Source organism: Hippoglossus stenolepis, chromosome 16 (genome assembly GCF_022539355.2).
Source record: "Hippoglossus stenolepis isolate QCI-W04-F060 chromosome 16, HSTE1.2, whole genome shotgun sequence".
NCBI lineage: Eukaryota > Metazoa > Chordata > Actinopteri > Pleuronectiformes > Pleuronectidae > Hippoglossus > Hippoglossus stenolepis.
Genome location: NC_061498.1, coordinates 14,155,095 through 14,168,432, shown reverse-complemented (window position 1 = coordinate 14,168,432; position 13,338 = coordinate 14,155,095). Strand labels below are relative to the sequence as shown.

The 13,338-nt window shown below is 40.9% G+C and overlaps 1 protein-coding gene across 4 annotated transcripts in view; it reads right to left on the bottom strand.

The window, feature by feature from the left end:
- The window catches only part of stat5a (signal transducer and activator of transcription 5a), a 60,498-nt gene that overhangs the window by 22,796 nt on the left and 24,364 nt on the right, over positions 1–13,338 (bottom strand). For 3 of the 4 annotated variants that reach the window (XM_035179788.2, XM_035179786.2, XM_035179785.2), the window contains exon 2: positions 2,089–2,152. The exons of the other annotated variant lie outside the window; for it this stretch is intronic. The gene's annotated coding sequence lies outside the window, so the exon portion shown is untranslated. The remainder of the gene's footprint in view (positions 1–2,088; positions 2,153–13,338) is intronic. 4 annotated transcript variants of the gene reach the window in all.

Here is a 13,338-nt window from a genome sequence, read left to right as displayed (position 1 = left end):
TGTGTGCATGTCTTGGCATAAATCACATAACCTCATAGCTGCGTGCATGTGGGTACATCCACTGTATTCTCCTCCGCCAAGGAGCTTATGTTTTCATCTGCCTTTGTTCGTGTTTGTTTGCTAATTAGCAAGATTACGCAAAAACAACTAGATGGATTTCCAAGAGACTTCATGGAAAGGTGTGTTGTGTGTTCCAGGAACAGTGGAGCAGATCCAGGTTGTTTTGCTTCAATTTTCTTTAACATTCAGAGATAGACTTTAATTTTTTTACATTCTCATTTATTTCTCAGAAAATAATTCATGGACCTTGATGAAAATTCAGGCATCATGTTTTGGTGACTGATATTTATGAGTGTGTGCAATTTGGTGCAGATCCAAATGAAAATGTAGATTTTGTGAATTTAAATGCTGTTTCATGAGGGGGCTGTTTTTTTTCTTTTTTCTTGTTAGTTAGAGGGATGAAACAGATTATCACAAACCTGGTGGAAGGATGTGGTTTGGGTCAGGAAAGAACTTTTGGCCTGAGGATATTTCTTTCACTTTCTTTAACATTGCAAAACAGGGTTGTTGTTTTGTTTCACAATTTAAATTTTTTTTAATTCATGGATCTTGATAAGAAAAATGTGGCATATCGAGCATAGACTATCTAGTTGCATGCACAATTTGGTGGAGCTTGATTGAATTAAAGGGCACTGTTGGGCCTTGGCGGAGATATGCGCTCTACTGAGTTACATAAGTGTGTGTCTAGGTGAGATGAGCTCAGAAAGATAATTCCACTCCTTACGGTATTCACGTCCTTAGACACTGAATCCTGTCAGCCTCTGCTAATGCCCCTGTACTATCACCCTGAGTGTTAACGTCAGCCTTTGACCTTCCAGCTTCATCTTATCCACTGAGGAACTAAAGCGCAGACTTCAGTGAGCTGCTAGTAGTTGTACGAGTGGCTCACTTCTCCACAGACAACAAGCTTTGCTCCATAAATCCTGACAGATTGTTCTGGTAAACTGTTTGTTGACTGCCTGGCCGATGACTTTAAGGGACTCTTAACGGTCATAAGTAAAAAGTCACTTTGCACAGTAATGGTCATTGAGCATCTTGTGTTGAGAAAGCCATTCGTTAAGGCTATAATTTAATCACATTAGTAAATTAGTTACCTAGTTGGCAAACTGAAAAATCACATAAACAACATTTAATGCTCATTTATCTTTGAGTTGTTTTTAGAATGAGTAAAATTACAGACATAAGACGACAAACTCACTATATATTTTCAAAAGACAACTAGAGCGCATATTCTGCCATGGCCAAACAGTGCCTGTAAATTGCCATTTGGAATTTCACACACTCCCCTCCCCTCAATCCACTGATTGTATTCATTCAGAGCCATGAATTATTCTCTGAGAAATTAACAAATGTTGAAAAACGCAATCTCGCAATGTTTGAGAAAGTGAAAAAAATTAATCCCTGGATCTAACCCCAATCAAACCACACCAAAATCTAACGGGTTGTTCCCTGACCCATACCACATCCTTCCACCAAGTTTTGTGGAAACCTTGTCTGTTTGTTTCTATGTAATTTTGCTTACAAACAAAATAACAAAGTAATAAATTGAGTGTTTTTCACCAGCACATTATCTGCGAGGGCATCATCGCCCAAACTGTCAGCTGATTGGAGGAGGAACTAAACAGGATGAGCATGAAACCTCTTTCTGCGACACCCACGGCGGGTGGCAGATTGTCTGTCAGTGCCATCCCCCTTTAATGCAGAGCATGCTGGGAGCTAAAGACTATGTTGTGCAGCCAAAAGACAGACGGAGAAACTGTGTGCTATCAAATCTGTCTGTCTCTTTAACAGCTCTCAAGGGTGAAGGATCCAGGCTGGCCGTCATTAACACCTCTGTTCTCACCTCCACCGGGAGAACGAGATGCTTCCCAGCATCTGCTTCACTGTCACTAACCACAACATCCAAACATCCTGGCATGAACCTGAGAAATGCCGTGACAACTAAAGAGTCCCCTTATCTTTTCTCTCTTCTCCACGTAATCCATTTTACCAACATTACTGCCAACTCAAAAAAAAAATCCAGCTTACCTCTTGTTTTCAGCTCTGTGTTACCATGTAACAGCAGGAAACTCTAAAGAGGAGCACCACAAACCTGAGACAGACAGACAGAGAGAGAGAGAGAGAGAGAGAGAGAGAGAGAGAGAGAGAGAGAGAGAGAGAGAGAGAGAAAGCATGAGGGAGAAAGCAGAAGGAGGAAGTGAGTCAAACTTTGGTGCTTCTGAGGAAGCTTTCTTTTTTCCCCCCAAGACCGGTGCATTGACAAAAAGCATGAGAGATTGAAGGCGAGCTGAAAAAGGGTGAAAGGGAAAGTCCACTGAACAGATTTCTCTTTATTCCGTTAGTTTTGGACACGTCAATAAAAAATAACATGATTCATGAGAATGGACAAATACTCATGAACCTTTGGTTCCTCACTGATTAGTAAATAGGCAACGCTCTCTTAGTGATGATATGAAGGGATCTGGGAAGTGCTGCAATTAAAAAGCCATTTGTGGGAAAAGAACTGATGTCAGGATCCTAAAAGCTATAAATACCTGAACAGATATTCTACACACTTTCGTTAAAAAAAACAAAAACTGAAGGAACACAAAGATGTGATTGTGTAAAATTACAGCAAGTACTGAGGGTCAAAAGTTGAATTCATATTGGGTTAGCTGCAATTAAATTTGTATCTGTTTCAGCCCTGTGTCCTCTCTCACCATTAATCAAAGCTTATCCAAAGTGGAAGAGATAATAATTCATGAAACGCCGGCTTGTTGTTTTTAATCATAGACACGAACATAAAGATGGAAAACATGGAAGCTCCCTAAACGGGAAGCCAAAACATCTTAATCGCCTCCTACTGGCTGGCTGCAGTATAGGTCCTAAACCCTCTTCCATGTTAGCAGATGGACCAATTTAAAAAGTCAAAGTATGTGACAGATACATTTTAGGTTCTAATCACACCGATATATATTCATTTTTATGGTAAGTGTGGTTTTAATTTGTTATTTGGTGCTATAAAAACAACCTGAAAGGTCATGAAACTCTGGCCTCAAATGACATCACCAGCGCGAGTTGGCAACACGCGTATCTGGGATATATTGTACAATTTTATACAATGGGAGGAAGAGGAGATGTGTCGTCCATCTTTACTTACAGACCTTGTTACAGATGTTCACACTTCCTGCCCAGTGAGGGACCGAGGCTGAGTGGGAGCCGTTAGGAAAAAACCCTCTGCAATCTCCAGCCTACTCTAATCAACCGCTTTTTTTTTTAAATCACACAGCCCATCTCCTTTTAAACACCCTGTATTTATCTTGATTCAGGCATAAACAATAAAAAATGCTTTTATGAACATGGCAAATGGGGAATGACCCCTGATTAACGGGTATCATTTGGACCACAGCTATTAAATCATTATTTCATACTCCTTTCTATTGTTAGAGAACAAATACATTGATTTTTCGTGTAAAAAAAGTGGAGTTTTAATAGAAACAGATCCTAAGTTGAACCATCCAACTGTGGTGAAGGCTAATAACAAACAATTTGGGTAAAAAAAAACCCAGATTTTTCTTTTAAATAAGTTTGAGAGAAGGGGATGACAATCATGGTTGCCCATGTTTCTTATTCCATTAGCAAAGTAACCACATGACCTCTTGGTGAGTACAGTATTGGCACAAACAAGAGAGCTTAAATAAGAAAAGCCTTGTTTTGTATCTCTTTCTCATAATTTATCTGAGAAAAACATGTGTGGGGTAAAAGGAATGTCCAAATAAAAGCAGAGGTCTGTATCAAGTGAAAATGTGTGTTTTGTTCCACTAATTCCTCCTGCTCTGCTTCCCATGCTTGTTTTCAGGACACAGAAAGTGTTTGGCTGGATGGAGAGACTGGAAAGTGTCATGGTTTGAACAGCCTGACAGAACGCCATCGCTTTCATCCTGACGCACACAAAGTCTATGAAGTTAGGCTTATCGTCATTGAGAGAGCTCTCATCTTTGGCTGGACTCCGGAGGAACTGAACATCAGGATCCCACATGCTGGCAGGAGTCTCCAGACAAATATGTGAGTATCTTTATTTTGCTGTCTGGATCCATCTTCCTTGGCTCAATCCTACTTTTCTCTGCCATGCCGCTGTGTTTGTTCAGTTTAACTCTTTCGCTACCTGAAAAAAAACTGATGAGCTCGGCGCTGCCTCGTTTTCCGCAGCAAATCCCAAACAGGGAAAGAATTTAATCTAAAAGTTTAGAGGTTGTGTCTGGAATTTGTCAAGGTCCTGTCTGTGACTCGCTGCCTATGACCTCCGCAGCAGCCCCAAGGTCACACTGCTTCTATAGAGCCCACATCAGCCCACGGCTCATTTCAAACCAAAATACTGACCTGCTTGATGATATTGTGACTCCACTTTCACAAAACAAATAGATAGAAAACACATAATACGGGGAAAGGAAAAATGTGGAAGCTACTAGTCAGTAGATCAAAACATTTGTTGATACCAGAGCTCGGGCAAAATAGATTTTTGGAGGCCGATGCCAATATCAATATTAGGAGTAAAAATGTCCAATAATATTTCAGTCAATATATATAGATATACCAGTTGGCTGATAATATCATCCGATATGGGCCTGATATGGATGTTTGTTTATTTTCTTAATTCAAGTTGTACACATTTGATTGTACTTGTGTTTTCTTTATGGTTAAACAGTTATGACTAAGAAATGTAATTGAGGCTTGATATTTTACAACACAGATAGGAAAATAAGTCTTATTGTCAATAAAAAATGAATAAAAAGAAATCCCAAATACAATTTAATATAGAGAACATGAAAAATCATAAAATAAGCATATTCTGTTGTGTAAATGTAAACATAAATACAAATTATTTTTACATAAAAAGCGCATATTGCTAAACATAAACGCCGATAACGATAAATCTGTAAAAGGCTCACCTCATCCGATTCCTATCAGCCAACCGATAAATGGGTCGGGCTATAGTTGATATCAGCAGTGAAAGTGTCTATAAAAAGCCATGACACACACAACCAAACAGAAGTGCACCATCCTCACTGAGGTTTACTGATGCCTAATGTGTTTCTCTTCCTACAACTCAAACTGTTAGGCTCAGCTTTCGGGAAACAGAGTGATGATACTTGAAAGGAAAAGGAGGACGAAGATGGGCGGAATAATGACGCAATATAACGCAATTAAATACAACTGCCCTCCTGTTAACGCTGCATTTGTGAAGTTTATATTGTTCAGGTGTCAAGGAGGTGATGACTCAACTCTGTGGTTGTTTGTCAGACCTTCGTTTCTGGTCGGACCACAGAACTGGAAGGTGTTGCTGGTATTTTGTCCACTCTCTGTCTCTCACACACAAACTTTGACTTTTACCTCGACTCACCCTTCAGAGATCATCAGCTGTTGTTCTCCTTTATCTTTATTGCCATTCTTTTCCAAAAGAGGGAGAGAAGACCTTGGCTGCATCTCCAAAGCTGTTCTCACACTCGCATATGTACTGCCAACACATCAGTCAGTCAGTCAGTCAGTCAGTCAGTCAGTCAGTCACTCACTCACTCACTCACTCAGTCAGTGAGTCAGTGAGTCAGTCAGTCTCTCACTCAGTCACTCACTCAGTCAGTGAGTCAGTCTCAGTCTCTCACTCAGTCACTCAGTCAGTCAGTCAGTCTCTCAGCTCAGTCAGTCTCTCACCACTCAGTCGTCAGTCAGTCAGTCAGTCAGTCAGTCAGTCAGTCAGTCTCTCACTCACTCACTCAGTCAGTCAGTCAGTCAGTCAGTCAGTCAGTCAGTCAGTCACTCAGTCACTTCACTCACTCACTTCAACTGATAAAATTGCCATTTAAAGAAATGAATCCACGTTGTGTTTGACTCAGATTTTCTCAACTGCCGAACAACACACAGTTCAACATTAGGTTAAATAAAAAAATCGTAAAAAATTGTTTTCTCCCCTCGGCCCCCTTTTACCCAGCGTTGGCAGAGATGAGGGGAACAACTGCGCTGGTTTTCTTTTTCGCCCACTGTGCAGGATGATGGCATATTTATGAGTGGAGAACGTCTGGGAAGGAAAACAGGAGAGTGGGTTCCAGCTAGCATTACGCAACAGTTAAAAACAAAACAAATCAAAACCCCTGTCCTAATTCAGGCTGCACAGGGTTACCATCCCAGAGAGTGAAAGTAAAGCCTGATTGCTTCATTTTCACTCTTCCCAAGCTAAAGCTTACGAAACCTAACAAAACTATGCTAAATGGCACTCAGAAGAGCACATACCTCCGCCCAGGCCCAACAACGGTCCCCATATGTAACCACAAGAACCCGATATTGATTTGGATCTGCAGCAAATTGCACACACTCATAAATATCATAAAGAAAAAAGAGAACTTTCTCACAATGTTGAAGAAAGTGTAAAAGAAATCCTGGAACTGCTGCAAAATGTAATGGGGTTCTCTCCTGACCCAAACCACACCCTTCCCCCAAGCTCCATGCCAATCTGTCCATGAGTATTTTTGTGCATAATCCTGCTAAATAACAGACAAACAAATAAATCACAGATGAAAACATAACGTCAATGGGGAAGGTCCAAACCAGTTCACACCAAGTAAACTCGCTTTCTTGAGAAAACACAAATTCCTCAATGTTATCAATGGCACGGCTTCAAAAATGCAGCCTATCTGTAACATTCTCTGTGCCTGTGCAGTTGACGCGGTGACAGGCGGTTGACAGGCGGTGACTCGAACCTTCATCTCGAGCGGTTCACGCGCTGTCGTCATCCTTAAAAAGCACCAAAAATCATTTTATGCAATTGTTGAGCAACTTGGGGGATGAGTTTGCAAACTGTGACTCTACTCCGAACAAGCTTTGATACACCGACACACATCTGTCATCTCATTGGTTCCTGGAAAGGATTGAATAGCACTTTTTCTACGAGTCCAATCTTTGAGGATAAGAACAAGACCTCCTGCGCTGAAAGTTGGAGAAATGGACATGAAGAAATCACTTTTTTTCAACCCTCAGTGGATTATTCTGCATGTGAAAGATACAGAGAATTCAGTGAACTATGAAACAGGGAGAGGATGTGTACGTGTGTGTTTGTGTGTGGGCGTGTATGTGTGGTCCAGGTATTACTCATGTCGTGGAGACCTAAACCTGTTTACAGGACTTGCTTTTTGTCCTCAATAAGAATAGAAGTCCCCATAACATAAATCATGAAATGGTTACGGTGAAGCCATGTTTTATGGTTAGGTTAAGGTCAAATTTAGGTTAGGGTTACATTATGGTTAGGATTAGGGTAAGGAGGATTAGGGTAAATCAGTAGTAACTATATGGTTAGGGTTAGAGTAAATCTCCAGGGGGTCAATGTAAGTCATTGTAATGTTCTCTGAGGTCATCGAGACATGGAGTGTGTGTGTGTGTGTGTGTGTGTGTGTGTGTGTGTGTGTGTGTGTGTGTGTGTGTGTGTGTGTGTGTGTGTGTGTGTGTGCGTGCGCAGGAACTCTGTCCAATCACTGTCTCTGTTGTCTTCATTTACCTTGCAGCAATCACAACTTGGTATTAGCAGCCTGTGACGAGTGTGTTTTAAAGCCCAGCTCGGTCTCAAAATATCCAGGCGCGTTCTACTACACGAGCAAAGCAGATTAAACACAAACGCGTGTCACCCACTCTTTCCTCTGAGAAAAAAAACCAAAACTGTCATTCATCAACGTAAGCAGGAAACTCAAGTGCCACCCACCATTCAAACCAACTTCCCCGGTCCCCTTCAAACCAAAGCCCTGTCAACACCAGAATCAAAAGGGCGCTCATAAACAACACGCCATGTGATGCTGCAGCTATGGTTTCATTGTGTCTTTGCGTGTTTCATTCAAATTTTTGCATAACACCGCAGATGACCGCAGCCTTTTAACATCACAGTAAATCAAAGACAGTCATTTATAGAGCTCAACTAATATGGATGTTCAGGGGGCCGATGCCGATGGCCTTCGAGAAAAACATGTCTGAACTGATATATCAGGCCGGATATTTTACAAGTAAACCACCATCTTGATTACAAATAACTATAATTAAAAAGAAAACATTAACACGAGATTTCGTTTTGCACACCTTTGTTAATTTTGAAAAATAAATGTTTTCATATCAAGAAACACAAACACTGATATCCATATGTCGGTGAAAGGCTGATAGATTTTATCTGTCATTCACCGGTCATTCATTGATCAACAGCTGTTTCTTTTAAACTGAAAATACTATTAATCCTATGTTTAAGAACATTACTGACATGAATTTAGACTAATAAATTAGACTAAATCAACAGATCTGCCAATCAATTGGATAGTAAAAACCTGGCTTTAACCTTGTGTTTGGCATTTTGGTTGAATTGAGGTAGAATTGTACTTCTTTAAACTTTACTTGAAATAGACAAAACGTACCACTGCAAACATTTTGTCACTGTGAGGTCTTGTTGAAGTTATAATGAAGTGCTGCAGTAACTGTGCAGACTAGCGTTACAATTCACGAACAGGTTTTTTTTCTGGTGGCTTGTGGACGTGATAACTGTCAACTGACAACTGGTGAATCATCTGGAAGATTCAGAGCTTTTTCTCATAACTTAATTTCACACATGAAACATGGATCCATTCTGTGACGGTGGATTTTCACATTATACTGACATGAAGTGAAGCCAGTGGCTGTTAAAACATCTGCATTCCACACGACAACCGTTTGGCCCATTGTTTTCTTGAGTTAAATCAGACATAAGTTATTTATTTATTTTGTATTGAGTCACTTCAAGTCTATTCTAGTCCGAGCCAGCTGCTGTTGACAGTCAAGAGATAAAACTGTGGGGAGTGGTGATTCACAATTTATCCTCAGATTCGGTCGCCTCCTGTTGTTCTCACTGAATGTGTGTGACTGGAAATGGGACCTGTTCATCCTGGTATTTTTTCTATTTTTGTTTATTGTCTTTATCTCTCCTTCCATCAATTTCACCAATTTAGTCTGTCCATGTAATACAGGATAAACAAGGATGACAAAGAGCTGGGCAGATCCTCTTTTGTGTTTTGGTGCAGTCCAACATTATAGTTTGTGTTCAGGAAGTTGGCAACCTCTGTGATTGCGTGTTGTTCATAAGATACTGTCTGTGCTTGTTTATGGCTGTCAATATATTCTGTGTGGGGTGTCCAACTATCAAAGCTTACAATAATCTTTGAGTTCAATCTTTAGTGCTATATGATCGGTAGAAATATCACGTATAGACAGAGTGTCATAAAAATGACGTCAATGACATGCAAAATAATTGATCAAATGAGAAAGTTGTTACTGGTGTGAGGCAGCTCATTGACATTTTAGGTTGTTTATTTTAGTTACTTTTTTCTTCCTGTAAATTATAAGAAGATTGTGCAATCAACAATAACTTGATAAAAAAAACATAGTTTCCAGATTTTTTAAAACTGGATGAAAATCAGTTATAGCCGCATAATCTATTCCAAAAATCTGTATAAAGACACATTTTGTATATTTTGTGACTCAGTCGTGTTTGTTTATCTGAAATTGAATAAGTTGGAGCCTGAAGCTTGACCTCATTCTGATTAGTTCACGGTGTTAATGATCCAAGTCCCAGGGCTAATTGTTGTATTTTGGAATAATTTATTTTGAAAAATGGTTTGGAAAGAAATGAGAAGATTGACTAAGAAACAGGAGTTTGACTCTTGATGCTGCCCAGCGAGAAGATCGGCAGCAGGGAAAAAAAACAATTTGCGAATTATAGCGTAATTTTGTCTAAATAAAGGGCGCCGAAAATAAACAAGTGACTCCACTGTCTGCCCTCTCCCCTGTCTCCCAGCTATTACACTTCCATGCCCCCTGTCTCTCTCTCACAGTCCAGCTGCTCCATGACAGAGGCAATGCATTATCACACCCACTCTGAGGCAGCATATATAAATAACATCTCAGTGTAAAATCAAGCCCATATCTCACTTCCTGTGTTATGTCCATGCCCACGTGGTGGCATCCAAAAAAAAAAAAAAAAATTCCGCAGAGAGAAAAATACACCAACCCCCAAGCAGCAGGAACGAGACAGGGACCATGTGTGAGAAGGGTTTAAACATCAGGACGGGGGGTCGGGAAAGACGAGTTGGGGTCAAGAGGCCCGGCAGGAACATGGGTACAAACAAACCTGGAAATGCAGAGCAGCAGTCGGGACGCAATACATTTTCCCAGACAGGACAAACATCCACATTACATCACCACCACTGATCTGGACAACTGTCCCGCCCCCCCCCTGCATGCAAACACTACAGGCCGGGTACATCGACAACTCGTCAACTTCTCCACTAGAGAATCACACATGGGATTGTTTGAATTCCACATTTACATTCACTTGAATATTTTCACAGCAGATTCTATGTGTATTAAAAAGCAGCTGGACCAGTTGTGCAACATCTACCTGCACTTCAGTTTGTCTCTGACCGCACACAAAGGTCGGAGTCTTTACTGACCTGCTCCTCAGGCGTCGACGTGGAGAACATGCTGGCACAGAGGAGACAGTCGAGCAAATGTGACAAACGATTCACGTTGAATACATGAAATCGAAGAATGATCGAAAAGAAAAAAAAAGACAGGGGAGACTCGTTGTCACAGAGGAGCGCATGACAAGCGAATGTGCCAGGAGCTAATAGGGAGGGACAGACGGCTACAAGAGGGGCTTTGTGCTTTCAAACCTGCCCGGAGGTCCTGTTGCTATGCTCCAGCCCACATCCCATCACGCTGTCAACGTGAGGAAGATCGCTCATTAGTCCAGTAATGTGTTCCTGTGTGTATGTGTGTGTGCGCATATGCACATGTTGGCGTGTGCAGGTGGTGCCGCACGGCTCGCATCGTGCCTCACGTACTAATGTGGAAAAACTTTAATTAAATATGGCTCACAAGACTAAATTAACACGAAGAAAAAAAGGAACACATTTGATGGCGAAATCGCATTGAGAGCTGAACTCTGCCCTGCAGGCCTCTGCGATCAGCGTCAGCTCCTGTCGTCATTTCTCTGCACAGCACGCCAAACACGGAGTGGCTGTCACCACCACGTCCTCACATGAGAAAGATGAGCTACTTCTCCAGCCACCACTGTCATGAAAGGACAAAATCGATCAAGACTGTGCAGGCTGACCATCAGGCAAACTGTGCCGGAGTCAGGAGCACCGACTGTGTGAGTGTGTGTTTGTGTCCGTCTGGGTGTGTTTGGTCGTGTTAGACACAGCTTGTGAGCTAATGGAGTTACGGGGCCTCTTGATTTTTCCCTGCTCTTAAAAGAATCTACATGACAAACATGTGACATGTGACGTTTGAGAGCGTGAGTGATTCTTTAAAAAAGGGAAAATCCACCGTATGACAGTCAAACATTGTTACAGATATTGTCACGTGCAGTGATCTAAGGATTTACATGGGTTTTTGAAGCTACAAAGTTAGAATTACAAATATTATTTTTAATCACAAATAAAAAAAATTAACTTGCAAATGTGTAAGAAATATAATGTCAATTGGACTGAAGCAATTCTGAAACATTCAGGAAATCTCTAACTGAACTTGACAAAACAAACTGAGGGGAAACTGGTGCACCACACGTCACTGATTCAATGCTAAAGTCCAGTGTTGACTTGAGAGTGCATATTTTTTCACAGCAGACAGACTGCCAATGCTCAAGGCAAGTCAGAAAAAAAAAACATGTTTGCATGTGCACATTCACACGCCAATAAAACAGGAAAATGACCAAGGGGAATAAAAAGAGAAGTGGCAGTGAGATAAATGAATGAAAATTAGACACTTGAAAAAAACAAACACATTTAATGAAACAGAACATCTGCCTACAGCTACGGTATATTTTCTAAGTGTCTTGTTATTAATGTTTTTTGGAAAGCAAACAGAAAAAATGTGTTAAAAAGGACCAGGGCCAGAGGGCTGGGGGTGTAAATGGACAGAGAGTGTTGCTTGTCAGTTTGATGCATGACAAAACCGTGTAGCACGAGAGCCACTGTCAACCCGAAATGAGTCACTCGCCTCACATTTAACAAAGATAACTATATCTTCCATTTCAGCCGTAGCAGTATGGATGCCAGTCAATATATATATATTTCTAATAATGAAAATGAAAAATAAAACCAAAGAAATATCGATAACAAGCTAAATATCCATTAATTGAGTCAACCTTTACATTGGCAACTTTTGACGTGATGCAAGTTCTTTCAAATTAAAAGCGCAGGCCGCAACCAAAATGATAAGTGACTGAAATCAAAAACTAATTTGTGCCCCACATATTAACATCATCAGCAGCTGTTAATGCTTTGAAATGTCAACGTCTTTTTTTAAATAACAATTAACTGGATAATGATCACCCCTTGTTGTTGCAGACTGAACAGCACACCTCAGTCAGTCCCAGCAACCGTGGCAATCTCACTATAGTAGAGCTCTAATTTAGCCGTTTGTGTTCTTCTCTTAGACACACACATAAAAAGACCCCGAGACACTCTTCAGACTGACAGACCAAATGTAATTGTCCAGAGACGTAAGAGTGGCCTCCAGGGAGCCAGTTACCCGCGGCGCTGCAGCGGGGGCGAGAGGTTACTGTTTGTTTTCTGGCTGTGATGATGAGCCCCTGCAAATAAAAGAAGTAGACCGTCTCGGACAGGCATTATAAGGCCGTTTTCACACAGGTGATAAAAGGCCTGTGGGGGGTTGTTGTGTTGATATTGTACACAACTCTCTGAAACGTCGAATGAATGTCTGAAAGTCTCAAAACACTCACCAGAGTATTTCCTTCACCTTAAATCACTCAAAGCGAAAGGAGCAGTGTGCTGAACCCTTTTAGCTTGTTTTTGCCAAAAGGGACTTTTAATTTATTGCAGATAAACTATTACGGTTTGCAACGTTCCAACTGATATAGAGATTACCATCCCTGGATTGCTCTGATTCTGAGGAAAACAAACTTAACCAGAATTGTCGAGCACATACTGTACCTCCGCCGAGGCTCAAAAGTCACTTTAAATTCAATCAAGTTGCACCAAATTGCACACACGCGTTGATATCAGACCTCTAAATATGCCTGATTGTTTTCATCAAGAACCATGAATTATTTGGAAATTGGCGAAAAATGAAATCTAAGAAAAAATGCTGGATGCAGGAGAAAATGTAAATGAGGTCTTTTCTTGGCCCATGTCCCATCCTTCCACCAGATTCCGTGGAAATCTGTTTGGTACTTTTTGCGTCATCCTGCTGACAAACATGCAAACAAACCAATAGAAG